A 15,571-nucleotide genomic window follows, 5' to 3' on the forward strand; every position below is an offset into this window, starting at 1 on the left:
GCAAGTGCTGGCTCTTGGGGCACTTATATTCAGCAAAAGAAATGGAGAAAAAAAGGAGTGTGTTTATAAATATATCTGTTTATATATCTGTATGCATATCTATATGTATGTCATTATGCTAAGTCATGGTGAGACAAAGTGGATCGGCTACAGTCTTGACATTCTAGAATTTGGTTTTATGTAAAATAAGTATTTGCTTCATGTAGGGCAGTTGGTATTAAGATTTATTTTCATCCTGACTTGTATTACTGCTTGATATGATTGGGTAAAGCCCAGGGCACATGCATATCGTTGCCATTCATAACATATACATGGATTCATGACCTAGCTAGCAAGCTGAATTGCCTTGCAATCTTTTTTCCACTGCAGAAAGCTTAATAAGCATATAAGTCTTAGAGCAAAAAGTGTCCCGATGTATTTGCTCTGCAAGAAGAGCTCTTGAATGGAGTTGTAGGAGCCAAAGAAAGCATTGCACCAACTGCCTAACATTCATTACCCACGTGGATTCATTTCTAAGAGCAGGACCCATCGTGTCCATGGGACTAGCAGTAGGGGACAGGGCAGTAAAAGTGAGTGGAGCAGTGACTGACCTTTCCCCAGAAAAAATTCTGAGCGCGTTTATTTACTTCAACTCTTCAACCAAATGCCTTTGGCAAAGGCACTTTACTGTTACTAAGAAAGCATAAATTGAATGCTTACAAACATATACGTGTGAACCCCCATGCTCCTGCAGGAATAGAAATATGGTTACCATCAACAGGCAGAAATAGTGATTTTAATGACTTTTATGTCCCCTGGAGCTTTCCTGACACAGTGAGGAACATGTCCTTGCTGCAGCTCAGGTGCAGGGCCGGGAGCAGTTACCCGAGCCCACAGGTGGCCGTTATGGGGATACGGCATTTATTCCATGGAAACAAAAGGTCCACCACCAACAGGAGCCAGGGAACTAAGACTGCCCATAGAGAGTGAGGAGAGGAGACATGAACACGAGGGGAAGAAGTACCTGCTTATCCCCCCCGGAGAGGAAAATGGGCACGGTTTGATTTCTGCCGCAGAGGAGCAAGGATGATGGGAAAGGCACTGCGTGCACCAGGGAAGGTACCGAGAAACAGCCCTCTTCAAGAGACCTCTGCTAGTCCTTACAGAAAAAAACCCTGACAAAAGATGGAAAACCCACAGCTAGCTAAGGAGAAGGAATATTTTGGTTTATAGAAAGGTTTTCTCACAGGGAGAGAGAGACCCATAAAGGACTGGTTTAAAAGTCCTGGGTTTCTAGGGTCAAGGCTGAGCTGTGACACCCTGAGGGAAAGAAACAGCTTGATGCAAGCAAGAAGATGGAGATGTATCCATTGAGAGAAAGAGCCTGACCAGGTATATGGAGGAATTAGGATCACTGGTGCCAGCTGAGAGACCAGGTAGTTTTGAAATAAAAGGACCACGTTAAGGGTTTTGCTATTCATCTCCCTGGGAGTCATTTTGGAGCAATGCTGCTGGAGGCAGCGATACTGCTGGGACCGGTATCGTTTTGCAAGAGGCTGCTTTCCAGGCAGAGACTGAAGCGCAGATGCTCAAACTGATTCTGCTCGGATGGGGCTGGAGCAGGCTTTTAACCTGCCAATTACAGAACTGACACGAGGAGATGCTGCTTTTGTTTGCTTTTTGAGTAGAAAGCACATTATAAAAAAGCCAGCTGCAGAAAGTAAGCTTGGAGTAAGCAATCAGCACTGGTTTTGGTATAGTTAAACAGAAAGGTATGAAAAACAGACTGGTGGCTTCAACCTGAAGAGGAGAAACCGGACCAAGGGATCTCCAGCCTCCTCCACACGGGTACTTTTGCACCCTTTGGCCTCAACTTCAGCAGGGGCTGTTGGCAGCCCCAGCCAGCCCAGGAGCGATCCCGGCTGGGGTTGCTGAGCCACCGTGCCGTGCCGTGCCGTGCCACGCCGTGTCCTGCCGTGCTGGAGGGGAGCGCACCCCGCGTGAGCCCTGCTCACCAGCCTGGCGAGACAGGCTCAGCACTGCCAAACGCAGCGGGGCCCTAAGCACCAGCGAGGCGGTAGAGCTATTTAAGCCAAAGGACAGCGCTGTCACAAGAACGGATGAGGATAAACCGGCGATGAATGAACTCGGGCTGAAAGAAGGAAGGATGGAGCTTTGGGACAGCCCCGGAGCAGAGGACACAGAGAACGGGAGTCGGGTTTTATTCCCAACTTTTCCAAGGAGATGGCAGGGTGCAGCACCCAGGCACCAGGGCTGTGGGCTCTACAACCCCAGAAGCCCTCAGCCCACAGACCCACTATCGCCTGCCATGTCCCCTTCCCCACCCACCCTGCTGTCGTGGGGCTGGGGGGTCCCTGCAGGACACCGCACCCTTGCCTCCCAGCTCCACCGGAGTGCGTAAGCCCTGCTTTATTTCACACACGTGGCTTTTTTAAAACATGTGGCATTTCCTTACAAGTGTCAGCATCGACCTTCATAGCTGCCACGGTGATGAGCACCACAGAGGAGCCTATAAATAACATGAATGTGCCACACGCTGGCCCTTTTATGGGCCCCACTCTTTTTGATTTACTTATATGCAAGATATTTTACAGGACAACCCAATTAAGCTTGACAGCTGGCTGACAATGAATTCATGCCCAGCGACGGCTTGCAGACACTTTATATTAAACCAGATAACGTGATGCAGAAGACCAGTAGAACCTACTGGTGGGATTTTGCATTTGTACTTGCTGATCCCACTGCAGGGTCCCCTACGATCTTTACAGCAACAGCCACTACCGGACCCCCCACGCCGCAGGAGACTGGCAGAGCTCGCCCCGTTCGGCGTCGAGCAGCAGCACAATGCCAGGCTGCAAGTTTTAGGAGGGACCCTTGACTCCCTCTGCTGCGTTCAGTGACAGGGTCCCACCGAGCTTCTGGGATGTCTACAAGAACGCTGCATCCCTGACTGCATACGTTTTGGCTATGACTCGATCTGAGCAGGTCGCTCTGCTGTGAATGTAATGCAAAAGTGTGGTCAGCCACTCTGGGCTGCACAATGGCTACAAATTTTGTAGGACGCGACTGTGGAACCAAAACCCCTTGATCAGAGGTGCCTTGGTGGCATCAGCACCCGCTGCTGATCCGAATTCAAGTCACTTTGCCTGCAGCCGGGCTGCTCACCCGGGCTTCCACCGCATCTTCCAAGACGGGCACTCCTCACGTGGCATCCGCCATAAGTAACGTCTCACTCGGCAGTTTTCATCTGATACCCCTGTCATTCCAGCAGTAATTCCTATATTCCAGAGCGGCGAGGCAGAAATAAAACAGCAGACCCAGGGCTTGCACGGCATGTCTCTCTCAGCCTCTGGTAAATTGTAGTTATTCTGGGAAAGCCTCTTTCAGTCTCCAGACCTGCTTCCACTTTTTCTCCCAACCAAATAAACGGCCGTGATGGACATCCCTAATCCCAGAGCTGCTTGAGCCGGCCGTCCTTCCCAGCTCGATGGTGTCTTTCTTACTCTGTCCCTGCACATTCCTGTGCCGCCAAGCCACGGGAGAGCATCCCCAGCAGAGCCAGCTGAAAAACAAGGTTATTCACTGTGGAAATAATCAAAGTTGCTTTCTGTCTTGCTCTCCAGGCAAGACACTGCCTGGATCCTGCCCCACCTCTTTGGGGAGGTGGGGGGAAGAAAGGCCCCATAGCGCCTGGGGAAAAATACAGATGCCTCACAAATAAATGCAACAGCATTTTCTCAGCTCTTCTCGGCTGCAGCCCTGTACTGGATTTCAGGCCCAAATATCCATTTTCAGATTTTTGATCTTGGATGATTTAACAGTATTGAGGATGGCAGGTGCCTCACAAAATCACATTCAGTCACTTGAAAACCCAATTTTCCAGCAATTTTTCAGACGGAGAAAGTTTTGATCTGCTGCAGTTTGATGTTGAGCTGACACCTGAACTTGGGTGGCTGAAAGGTTAATGAAGAGTAATGAGTCCCAATAACGTGACCTTAACTACCTGAGCTCTATGATTATTTGACTTCAGGTTTATAAATTCCCCCCAAATTCACATTCAGGGTGTCAGTTCTCCCCTCTCCTTCAGCATTTTCTCCTTTGATGTCTGCTGCATTTTCCTCTACTCTTTTTTCCTTCTTCCCTGGATGGTTTTATTTTGCCTTTGCCAAGGAAACCGAGCACAGCACAACTTTGCAAAGTTCTTTTGCCACTATAAATTTCCTCTACTCCTTCTGCTAGACTTGGGTGCGAAGAGGGAGTTCAAAGCAATGCTCCTCTCTTCCCGTGAATTTGAGGCAAGATCTGCGTGGGACAGCGAGGCTTCACTGCCAAAGCCTGGTTACACAGGAGGACAGAATTAATTAAGAGGTCATTAAGCCCCACCATAACCTCCACCCCGAGCCAGGGAGGCACAAGCACTGCCCGAAGTCTAAGGGCACATGATGTTACATGAGGTGAAAAATTGCGCTGGCTATTAGGTGGGACGAGTTGTGTAGCTGCCGAAAACATGGGAAGATCGGAAAAGCTATGAATCAGAGGAGAAAGCAAAGAAAACACGAGATTGATTTCTATCAGGGAAATAAGAACTGAATAAACCCATGATTATATTCCTGTAACTGCAGAAGGGATGGGGAGGTGTGAAAGGAAGCCCTAGGTGGCTCACTGCTGTGCCAAACACTGAAAACCAGTGGTTGTGCTCACCAAAATTTAAGATACCTCAAGGGAATTCAAACAAGAGCAACCCAGAAGCTGGATATTTTGCAAAGGGATTAAAAGAAAGCTTTAAACTAGGAGCCAGTGGCTCCACAGGTAAATTAATTCTGTGGAAGCTGCCCAGGAAAAGGCCGTGTAGCAGCAACGAAAGTTTCGTTAGCACCACTGGTGTGCGGTACCAGCAGATTGGGAAGCCGAAGTGCAGGCAGGCAGCCTGCGCGGGACCAGGGGAGGTGTTGATCGGCAGAACCGCTATGCAGCAGGTTCTCCTGGAAATGCAAAAAACCAGGGAAGCTGTTGGCAGCCAGGATCTTGCTCGCAGAGGTAAACTGTAGCAAGAGCTTAAAATCCAGCTCTGGAAGAGAATCGCAAGGTTACAGTCCGCAGCAGGGAGCAGTTGCTTGGATGCAGAACTTGCCCAGCCTTAGCACGAGGAAATCGCTTACGTGCTGCCAGTAGATCTACAGGAATTCCTTGTGCTTTTTAAATGCAGGCATACAAGTCCACAGGGGTCAACCCAGGCTGTCCTAACTTTAATAACGCAAGAACTCAGGATCTTTAATAATAAAGTTTCTATCAGACTACACTTTAACCTCACAATATAAATGACGTACAAGGGCAGGGGGTGGCTATAGAAAAGCTAACCTAAATCGCCCAGCTCTGCTGCTGTTGCAGAAATGAATCCGCAGGGAACAGAAAAGCCATCCCAGGGCAGCGGCAGCCGGCAGCCTGAGCTATCTGCTAATTGCTAAGGACAACCAGGGACCTGCCATTTGTTTGCTGTCTTGCTCGGTCTGGTGTGTGGGAAGGGCGAGGGCACGCTCGCACACTGTGTGGTTTGCAAACAGCACGGGCGGGAAAAGTTCAGCTGAAATGCTTGAGTTAGGAAAAAGCAGCCACATACAAGGATTAATAATAGCAGCTTTCTTAACTGGAGTTACTAGCAAGACCCCAGACACGCTTGCCTAAGCAGGCAACACTATAAACTATGTAATAGGGCTAGTCTGAAAGCAACTACCCAGAGCTTCCAACAAGCTGGGTAGTGCAGCAGCTTTCTACTACCCACCTGAGCAAGCCCAAAGTGCCTTCAGGTGCACACAGCCCCTATGCCCAACTATTTCACTAGACAAGATTTAAAGGCCAGGAATGCAGCGTGGCCGGCGAACGCACGTGTCCCCATCTACTTGTGCAGCAGCTGGTGCAGCGGTAGGAAATGGAGAGACTTCTTTCATTTTGCGGGCCACAGTGTTTCTCTGACCCTCCCAGCCCTGAGATCGTGGGAGGTTTGGAGAGAGCATGTTTCCAGGGTGCTCGTCTGTTTGCTCCCTCCAGCCTCACAACCTGAGGAAGAACCACTTGGCCCCAGGGGAACCAAAGACTTGTCCCCTCCATGGGTGCAGGGACCTGGATCCGCTTCCAGATGCTTCCTCTGGGAGAAGGGAAAGGTGTGATGGGCTCATGGGAAGGGATGAAGGTTTCCTTATGTATCTTGAGCATCAAACTAACGTTCAAAGCAGGCTCTCTGTGGATGCTCTGCACAGCTGGGCTCTCACACAGGTTTATCTGCAGAGTTGTCACAGTCCGAGCCTCTGCTTTGCAGCCAGATTTTTATATTCTGTGCTGATTTCCCAAGGGTCTTCATTTGGGCTCATCATCCCCACAGGGATCAATAGGACTGCAGCTGCCATCCTAGCATCTGCAGCCAGCTTTGTTAAGCAGCAGTGTGGTCTGCTGGATAAAGCAGGGGCCGGGAGCCAGGAGCTTCCACCGAGGGCTCGGTCGAGCTGATCAGCGTCTTTGGAGACATCCAAGGCACGTCCCAGCCGGGCATTAACACCAGTGACCCTGTGTCTGGCTGATGCTCAGGGAAAGTACCGAGAAGCCCCGTGGGTCCCGCAGGCAGAGGAGGCCAGGCGGTGGTCCGCTCCCTCCACATCCCACCCCAGCCCTTCCCTTAGCTCTAATTTGTGAAGCTGAAAGCTGAAAGGCTACAGCATCTGTGGCCGGGATCAAGTGAGAGGAACGTAATTAAACTAGCCGGTGTAGTCCTACATCGTGGCGGTGGGGAGGTGGTTGGAGACATCTCCTCTGCCTCGACTCCACGCTTTGGGTAATGCCAGGGGAGAAGCCTTTCTGCAGAGAAGTCCGGTGCGTGCGGCTGGTTGCAGAGCCAAGCGCTGCTCGCTAGCAGAGCCTTTCCAATCTCCCTGAGTGCTGCTGGCCCTTGCCAACCTCTTCTTTCTAAAAACCCTGTGGAATTACAGGTCCAAGAGCAGGCTGTAACAGACACACCAGACACCAGTAGCCATCTAAGACGATGTGGAAAATATACTTGTAACCGTGGGCTAAAATCTTGTATAGGATCAGCTGCATTCCCTTTCGTGGGAATCCTGTGATCTGCAACCTATGCACACTTTGTGTTTCGACACTGCCTCCCAAATATCTGTATTAATGCCAGGTATAACCTACCTTCCTTCACTCTTTGCTCTGTGGTCACTGTGCTCGGATGTGCAATGCAGGCATTGCCCAGCACAGGGATCCAAGCCTGATTAGCAGCAGCGAAAGCTCCGCTGATAGAACCGTATAATGATGCCATCCCAGCCGCTCTGATCTGGAGGAGCTAGACCTGCAGGGAAACACGCTCGTCCCCCTGGTCACTGCACAGAGCCGCGTGCTCAACAGTATCGCCTTCGGCTGCTGCTGGAGCCGGGCCTGACCCATCAGCACATTTCCCTGCTGCGTGCTCCTTCAGCTGTAATAAAGCTCTGGGGGAAAAATTAAGGCTGCAGTTTGTCAGGTGTCTTTGTATGCAGTGATGGATTCTGCATCTAGTTATTAACCTCTTGCAAAAGCTCAGTGTTATCTTGTATGGGAGTAATATTAGGTTAAACAGCTGTTGATAACTTATCTCCCATTATCAGCGACTTCATTCAAAGCCAATATTTACTCACATCCAAGAAGTGTGCTGTATTCCCAACGGCATTCTTTATGGAGTCAAATGAGAGCAGCTTTTCATAGATCTTAGGTACATAAGAGGCCCATTTTACCCAAGCGCCTCCTACGAGGCACAAGAAAACTCCCAGGAGGGACAAAGCCAGATGTGGCACATAGTCTGGGGAGGAAACCTGACCCGGGGGAGGAAACCTAACTTGGGGAGCATCTCCTGCGGACACAATAGTGCTGACCCAAATTCCCCACCCGCTGCCTCCTGCACCAACCGCTCGCGCTGCTGCTCCTTCCCATCCTTCCTCCCTCGGACGGCAGGTCAGCCGCGGGCTAGCAGGTCCCAACAGGTCCCAACCGCCGTGTGGCCCTTTCCATCCCCTTTTTCGTCTTCTAATGACAGCCCCTCAACCGAGGGCTCCCAAGAGACATCCTCTGCCACTCCACTTCATCATTCAGACCTAGTATAGGTAGGTTCCTCTTCGCTGAAAAAACAAGTCTTTGTGCTCTCGCTGTGGACACTGTCAAGAGCATGTCAGCGGTTTGCTTCATGGTATTCTACCAGGGAGTCCACCCTCTTCATTACTTTTGCTGATGCTGGAACAGTATTGCAAAGCCTTCGGCAGAGACTGAGACCCCGCTGTGCTGGACATGGAAGAAGCAGAGATCAGAGAGAAGAATTTGCATCCCAAAAAAATGAGATCCCTGCAGTCTAACTTCTCCCACCACTGTTTACTGGGCTTGATCTTGCAAGTCAGGCCTGGGATGGGTTTCTGGGTTCAGATCCCAGGCGTTTCCCATCCACGCAGGCGCTGGAAGCCCCCTGCCACGCTACCCCGCACGCACAGACGGCCCCCCTCGGAGCGCTCCTGCTTTCCCTGCTTGAAGTTAGCAGGCGTGAAGGCAGAGTTTCCCAGCGAGCTACCCAGTCCACACTCCGCTCATGGCCTCTCCTCTCCTCCACACCACTGCTGGTCCATGCTGCAATGAGAAATTATACCTCGGTGATCGCCGGGCTGTTTTATTACGCCATTGCCGTTGGTGGAGTCAGTTGAACTGAACCCATGATCTGTAAGTAAGCAGCAGCCCTAGGAATGGCCAAGGGCTGGCGAGAGACCATAGTTAATGCTTAGTCTAAGCTGCAAGTGGCAGGTACATTGTAAGTGTGTCCCCTGACTCAGTAACCAACTGTGGTGAGTTTATAGCCTTTGATATTGTTACATTAATCATAAGGAATCTCCCAGTTCCTTGGAAATACAGCGACAAGCTCTCCAGGGCTGGTTTCAGTAGTTTTATTCCTAGGTAATAGCCCTCTCCCTCATTTATAGCTATGTCTAGACGCAAAGTGAGGAAGGTGCTATAAACACTTGATGTAAAAACCCTGTCTACCTCCTAATTCCTGCATTTCACATCCCAACTGTGCACTGCGTGCACGGGTATAAAGTCTGTGCTCACACACCTTCTCATCCACCAGCCCTGCATGGCAGCAGCTTGCTGTCCCCGGCACCAGAGCACGGCGGGTCCCCAGTGGCAGCCCAGAGGGTCCCCAGGGGCAGGAGGCTGTTTGCTCGCATCCTACAATCTGCCTCGAGAAAATGGCCAAGTGGGAAAGAAAGAGGCAAGGTGTGCTGCAAATCTTCTCGGGAAGATGCAGTAGGAGCAGCTCTGTTCCCGATGGCATTTCTCAGCACTGCCAGTTCAGGCACCCTCTGACCACATAGGACAGTGTGAAGAGGAAGAAATCAAACTCACCCACGAACAAGAGGAAAGAGCGGAGCTATTTAATCCGTTTTTGGGAGATGCTAATTCATTATTGATCAAAACCAACAAAATTAGCATAATGGGAAGAAAACCTAAAATGTTCCAAGGCTTCTATGGATGTCAAAAAAGCATTTACTAAGTTTAAATATTGCGTTTATTGCACCCATAGCTCCAGTGACACCACCCCAGTTACACCTTGTACAGAGGGAGCCTCTCTCCCTATTTTAAGTCTCCCCAGGGCACTTGAAATAACAAAGGCCTCTGAGGCAGACAGAGTGGTCAGAGAGGATACATGCTGAAGCCTGGGGACAACCCAACGTCACCGAGACTGGGCACATCACAGGGAAGGAGAATTAAATCACGACCCTACGGGAGATGATGGTGATGCTGCCTGGGACCAAGCATGCGAGGGAAGGGGCTTGGGAAGGAGTTGATTAGCATCGTCACACCTCAGCCATGTCAGACCAGCTCAGGACCACACGTCCTCATGTAAGTGTCACACAAGTGTGGCATCTAAAACTTTGGCCTAGGGTCTTCCAGAATAGCTGGGCTGAGCCAGCTCACGACACCGATGACAAATCCAGCAAGCAGAGCAAGGAGAGAGGCAGTCAGGGACTGATGGCAAGTGAGCCGGTGACCTGCCGGTGGTGAGTCTGCTGCCAGCAAAGGTGGTGACTTCATCTCATGACGCTGGTTGTTGTCAATTATTTTCCACCTCTTGTGTGTATTCATGCACCGCGCAGCACTTTGGAGCCTTCAAGATGAAAGGTACTTTCACCAGCACTTCAGTGGCTTGTTTCCTATTATAGGTCTGGTTTTGACACTCCCCCACCCTCTTATCTAACTTTCTCTACAAAGCTCTTCTCACTTTTTCATCTTTCTTCTGTGGTCCCTAGCCACGGGGGAAAAAAAAAAAACAACAACAACCAAAACAACAAAAACCCATATTTATTTCCTTTTTGGAAAGCTTGAGATTAATCAGACACAGTGGTCTGGGGATAGGAGACTTTCACAAAGGTGATTCTCTAACAAAGAAGTCTGCATACTTTTCTGTAAACTCCTCTCTTCAAAATGGCTTGGTGCTTAAGGAAAAAAGGCCTTTGTTTTTTTGCTTTTAACGAGCCTAGTGGATGTTTTAATTAAGTTGGATAGGAATTTTCAGAGTTACTTGATGTGAAAATGTGAGCCTGTAAGAGCCGCCTTTGATGCTTGAGTTATGTTTTAAACACTTGATGAGTCCTGCAGAGCTGTTAATCCTTTTAGCATAGCTAATAGCTATTGCTAGAGTGCTCATGAAATCCTGTTTTGTTTGTGTCTCTGCTGAGCTGGAGGCTTCCTCCGAAATGGCAGCAGTCCACCCTGGAGCTGTTTGCAGCCCCCAGCCCCAGCAGCCCCCCGCACCACTGGGGGTGGGAGGAAGAGGACACTTGGGGACCCCAGGGCAGCTGGCTGTTAGATGGGACCCACGGGGGTCTCCCAGCACATCTAAACGGGGTGATGCTGGACCGCTCCGAGCACCTGCTCGCAGGACCACGTCCTGGTGGCATCCCGGAGTTGTGCTGGGGCAAGGTCGGAGGCGTGTGTGAGCCCCCCCTGTCCCCCTCCCCGATGGGTCACCCGCATGCGGTGGCCTGGTAGGAGCTCGGGAATGGTCCCTATCCCTGCGCTCAATAGTGGAGCACGCCGCAGTCTGTCTGGGCTTGGGAAGGAGCCCAACTCTGCCATGTCCAGAGTTGCTACCTTAAAATACTAGCTTTCCTTCTCAAATATTGTGAGTTCACCTCTCTCCAGATCTGGAGAGCCTCCCCTCACCTTGTAAAAAGGCTTTCCTCTGCTCTATAGCTCTGGATTTGCTTGAGGGACAGGTAGGGAGCAACTGACTTTGGGGAAATGCAAATGCCTTCCACAAAGGATGCTGCAGGGAGAGATGAAAGCCAACTCCATTTGCATTAGTTCCGTAACTCTGGATGTTTTCCCTTTCCCGTTAAGACTGGAGTTACACACACACACACACACATATTTTTGCCACAGAGCTATTCCATTGCCAGCTGCTCTTCCCAGAAGTTTTGAAGAAATCCCCGTTTACACACTAAGCTACTCGTCAGAGCACCAGCAGCAACCTGCGAAGGCAGAAGGAGCGCCCAGGTAGCTGTGATTCAGCAGAGCCCTGCCGTGGCTCTTGGGGCCAGCTCGAGCTTGCTCCCGTCCCCCCGTGCACAAAGAGGGGACACCCCGAGCCTGCGGCAGGACCTGTACCCCCCTCCTGCCACCACCCCCAGGCAGCGTTACGATCTGAGCAGCTACAAGAAAACCAGCAAGACGATGAGCTCCACCACCGCGCAGGGGCTGTGCTTGTAGGTGGCCCATAGCAAAACATCATCAGCAATCTATCACTTTGTTAAAGCAGAAAAACAGGCATAGGGAAACACTCTCTCTCTGGATCTATGTGCTAAATAACTGAAAAAGCAGGGCTGTCTCCCACATCGGTATGTGTACATGGTGCTCCTGGGGGACATCCCGCTCCTGCCACCGCCTTTTCATGGCAAGGCAGCAGAGGAGCTGGGGCCCAGATCCTCCGCTGGGTTTCCTTTGAAAAGCTCCTCGGAGTGCCTGCAGTGCGCAGCAGGGCACCTGGAGCCGGACGGGGACGTGGGGACGCGGCATCGGGGACTTGGCTCCAGACTACAGCTCCAACCGCGATGCTGTGCCAAGCCACGCTTGCTTCCTCAGCTCACCGCTCTGAAACCCTCCTCCAGCATTTGCACGGTGTTTTGTATTTATTTCCCTTATTATTTTTTAAAGGGAGCAGGGGGATACCTCTCTGGCAGCAGCCCTGGCTCTGCCAGGTCCAGGGGAGTTTAAGAACACTTACACTCAGGCAGGCTTTGAAGCCACGCAGGTAAACGGGATGGGACTGGAGATCCTAGTATTGCTAGTGTCTTAACCAGAGGCGCTTTTCTGTAAAACTGGCTTAAACAGGCAGCCAAACATCTGTTTTCATTCTGACAGCAAAAGCTTTGCATTGGGAAACAGAGAAAAACCCATTTTATATTCTGCCCGGTCTACTGTTGGTTGCAGCAAAACCTGCAGAGAGCCCTAAAATTGCAGGATCTGTGCTTATTTCATCTTACTTCGGCAACGCTCAGGAGAAGGGGATTTCTGGAGGAGGATTTTGCATGCAGTGATCAGACTCTTGCACTCACATCCATTCTCGCAGATGAACCCAGGGCACCCTCTTCCCCCAGGGGAGAAGTCAAGTGTGCGGCCACGGGGTGGACATCCCGCAGCCTGAATGCAGCCTGGCACAGAGTCAGTGGGGGCAGATCAAGGAGCTACCCAGGAGCTCCCCATGGGGCTCAGCAAGATTGGCAGAGGTGGAGGGGATGGTACCGGGACTGGGCATTATGGTGGGCCCTGGTGAAGGCAGCTCACAGCTAAAGAGGCATTCGGATTCCTGGCATAACCCACCATGGGACACCTAAACCCTTGTGCCAGCTGCCCTGCTGCCTGACGAGAAGTATGATAGTGGCACATCCAGAGTAAGGACTCCGAATCCGACCGACCTCCGGCTCAGAAGCATTGGATCAGGCTCCCCAGGTGATGCACCGGGCTGAGCACAACTTCTGCACAGGCTCCGGTGGAGCTGCCGATCGATAACCCATGCCCATGGGAAGTCACAGCTCAGCTGCACAGCCTATCTGCCCGACGGATGGTGACGGTCTGCCACCGTGCAGGAAAAAAAGAGAAAAAGGCTGCAAACGGGGATCTTCCAGGCGCAAGAAAGCCCCCCTCCCCGAGTAAAATCCACACCCGACAGCACTAGCGAGGCAGGACCCCCAGCGGTACCCACATCCTCCCGTGAACATCAGACCCGCGGGTGGGCAGTGGCTCTGCTAGCTGGGTAGGAGAGGGAAAAGTCCCACTCAAAACACATTCAGCATCCCCAGGGGAGAGCTGACCCCCTCCCTCCCCGTGCCCCGGGGCGTGCGGTGACCACCGCGCTGTGCCACCTCTCCCACGCTCGCTTTCTGAGGTCGACCGCAAAGGGGAAGGAGAGGTTTCCAGCGCGGAGACCGAGAGCATCCCTGCCCGCAAGGCGAGCCTCCCGGCACACAGCCCCGCTGCGAGGAGGGCTGGAGGGAGTTCACGTTCCCGGGGGAGGACGGAGACCAAGCACAGCTCTCGCATCTTCCGACTGAGGCCTACCCCGAGAGCATCCCTGAGACCGGGATGGCCACCCATCCAGGCGAGGCGCCCAGCACCCCAGCAACACGCTCTGGACATACCCCTCGGGGACACCCCCACTCCCACGGGTCCCACCCCGGGGCTCCGGGGCTGAAGGCAGGTTGCCCGCAGCCAACTTTGGTCCAAAAGCAACAGAAGCTTCTCCGGCATCAGCCCAAGCAGCCAGCCCTGCTCTCCCCTCGCCACCTGGCCGCCCACCCTCCTGCTGGGGGGGCGCGTTGGCTGCAGCCCCCCCCCCCCCCACCTTCCACTGCATCCAGACGGTGCTCGGCGCTGCCCAAGCGGGACCCCGGCCCATGCCGCCCCCCCAGCCCGGAGGGGGGGTTCGGGGGTGCGGAGGGGAAGTCGAGCGGCTGGCGGGGGGGGGGGTGGGGGGCAGCCCCATCCCTGCAGCATCCGATACCGGAGCGGCGGGGGAGGAGGTGGAAGAAGGAGATGGTGGCCGGTGGGACCGCAACCGGGGGAAACTTGTGCCGCGTCCGGGAGAAGGGATGCTCGGAACCGCGCCGCGGGGGCGGCGGGGGAAACACCACCCCCCCCCCCCCGGTTCTGCCGGCGGCGCCTTACCTGCGGGAGCCGCTCCGGAGCCCTGCAGTCCACGCCGTAAATCCGTGTGCCGGCTGCGGCGCCGGGCGGGCGGGTGGGTGGACAGACACCCCCCCCCCCAAAAAAAAACACAAACCACCACCACCTCCCCCCACCCGCCCCGGGGCCGCGGAGCCCCGGCCGCCCGCCGCTCAGCCCCGCGGCTCCTTCTTCCCCCGCCTCCCCTCCCGGCCGCCCGCCGCCCCGTCTCGCCGCATCGCCGCCGCCTGCCGTCGGGGGCTGCGGGCCGCCCCGCCGCCGTTCAGCCGCCCCGCCGCCGGCCCCGCGGCCCCGCGCCGCGCTCCGCCGTCCGCGGGAGGCGCGCTGGGGGCGGGCGGCGGGGGGCGGCGCGCCGGTGCGGCGGGGAAACGGGGGGCGTCCCCACCGCCCCCTCCGCTCCGTGCCACCCTCCCCCTGCGACCACCCCCCTCCGAGCCCCGGTCCCCCTGTCCGCAGCCCCGGCCCCCGGCCCCCCCCCCCCCGCCCCCCCGTTCCCGGGAGCTGGGGTTTTCTCCCCCGCCATCCTGCGGCCGGGGATCCCCATTCCCGTTGCCGGCATCCGAGAGCAAGCCGGGATGCCGTGCCTGGGGGGCTGGGGCTGCTCCCAGATCTCGGGATACCTGGCCCCATCGCTGGGAGCTAAGAGTGAGATCAGGGTGCGGGACCCCTGTCTCCATCCCCCCGCCTCCATCCCCGTCCCTGGGGGGCTCCGCTCGGTTCGAGAGCCCCGGACTCCTCAGCCCCAACCCCTGGAGCTGACAGCACTGCCAGGGCCTGGGACTCCCTCTCACCATCCTGGGGAGCTGTGAGCAGTCCCAAAGCCCCCAGGATGCTGTCCTTAAGCCCCGGGGGTGGCTCAGCTGCTCTGCTGGAAAATGGGGAGGGGGCTGCCCAGTCTTTTCCCCCACCCCGCAGCCTCTGGCCCCATAGCAGAGGTCCCGCACCATCCCATGGGGAGCGCAGGCCAGGCACGTTGCCCTCAGTATCGATTTTCCAGTCCCACTCCTGCCCCTGCTGCGCCTTCCAACCTCTCCCAGCCCTGCCCAGCCACAGGTGCGACGCTTCAGCGGGGTCATTGCAGTGGCAGCGCTGATCCCAACGGCACCGAAGGCACCCTGCAATAGGTGGGCATTGCATGTGGGTGACAGGGATGGGAACCGATGCCACTAGAAACCTCTTCACTCCACAGAGCTTGGCTTTTGACAGCAGCAGCTGAAGCGTGGTGAGTCCTGTTTGAGACACCCAGCCTCAGTTTGAGTGTTTCCTGGCGTGCAGAACCAGTGATCCAGGAGAATTGGCTCCTTGGTTTGCTGTCTTCATCACT

Source organism: Buteo buteo, chromosome 10 (assembly GCF_964188355.1).
Source record: "Buteo buteo chromosome 10, bButBut1.hap1.1, whole genome shotgun sequence".
NCBI lineage: Eukaryota > Metazoa > Chordata > Aves > Accipitriformes > Accipitridae > Buteo > Buteo buteo.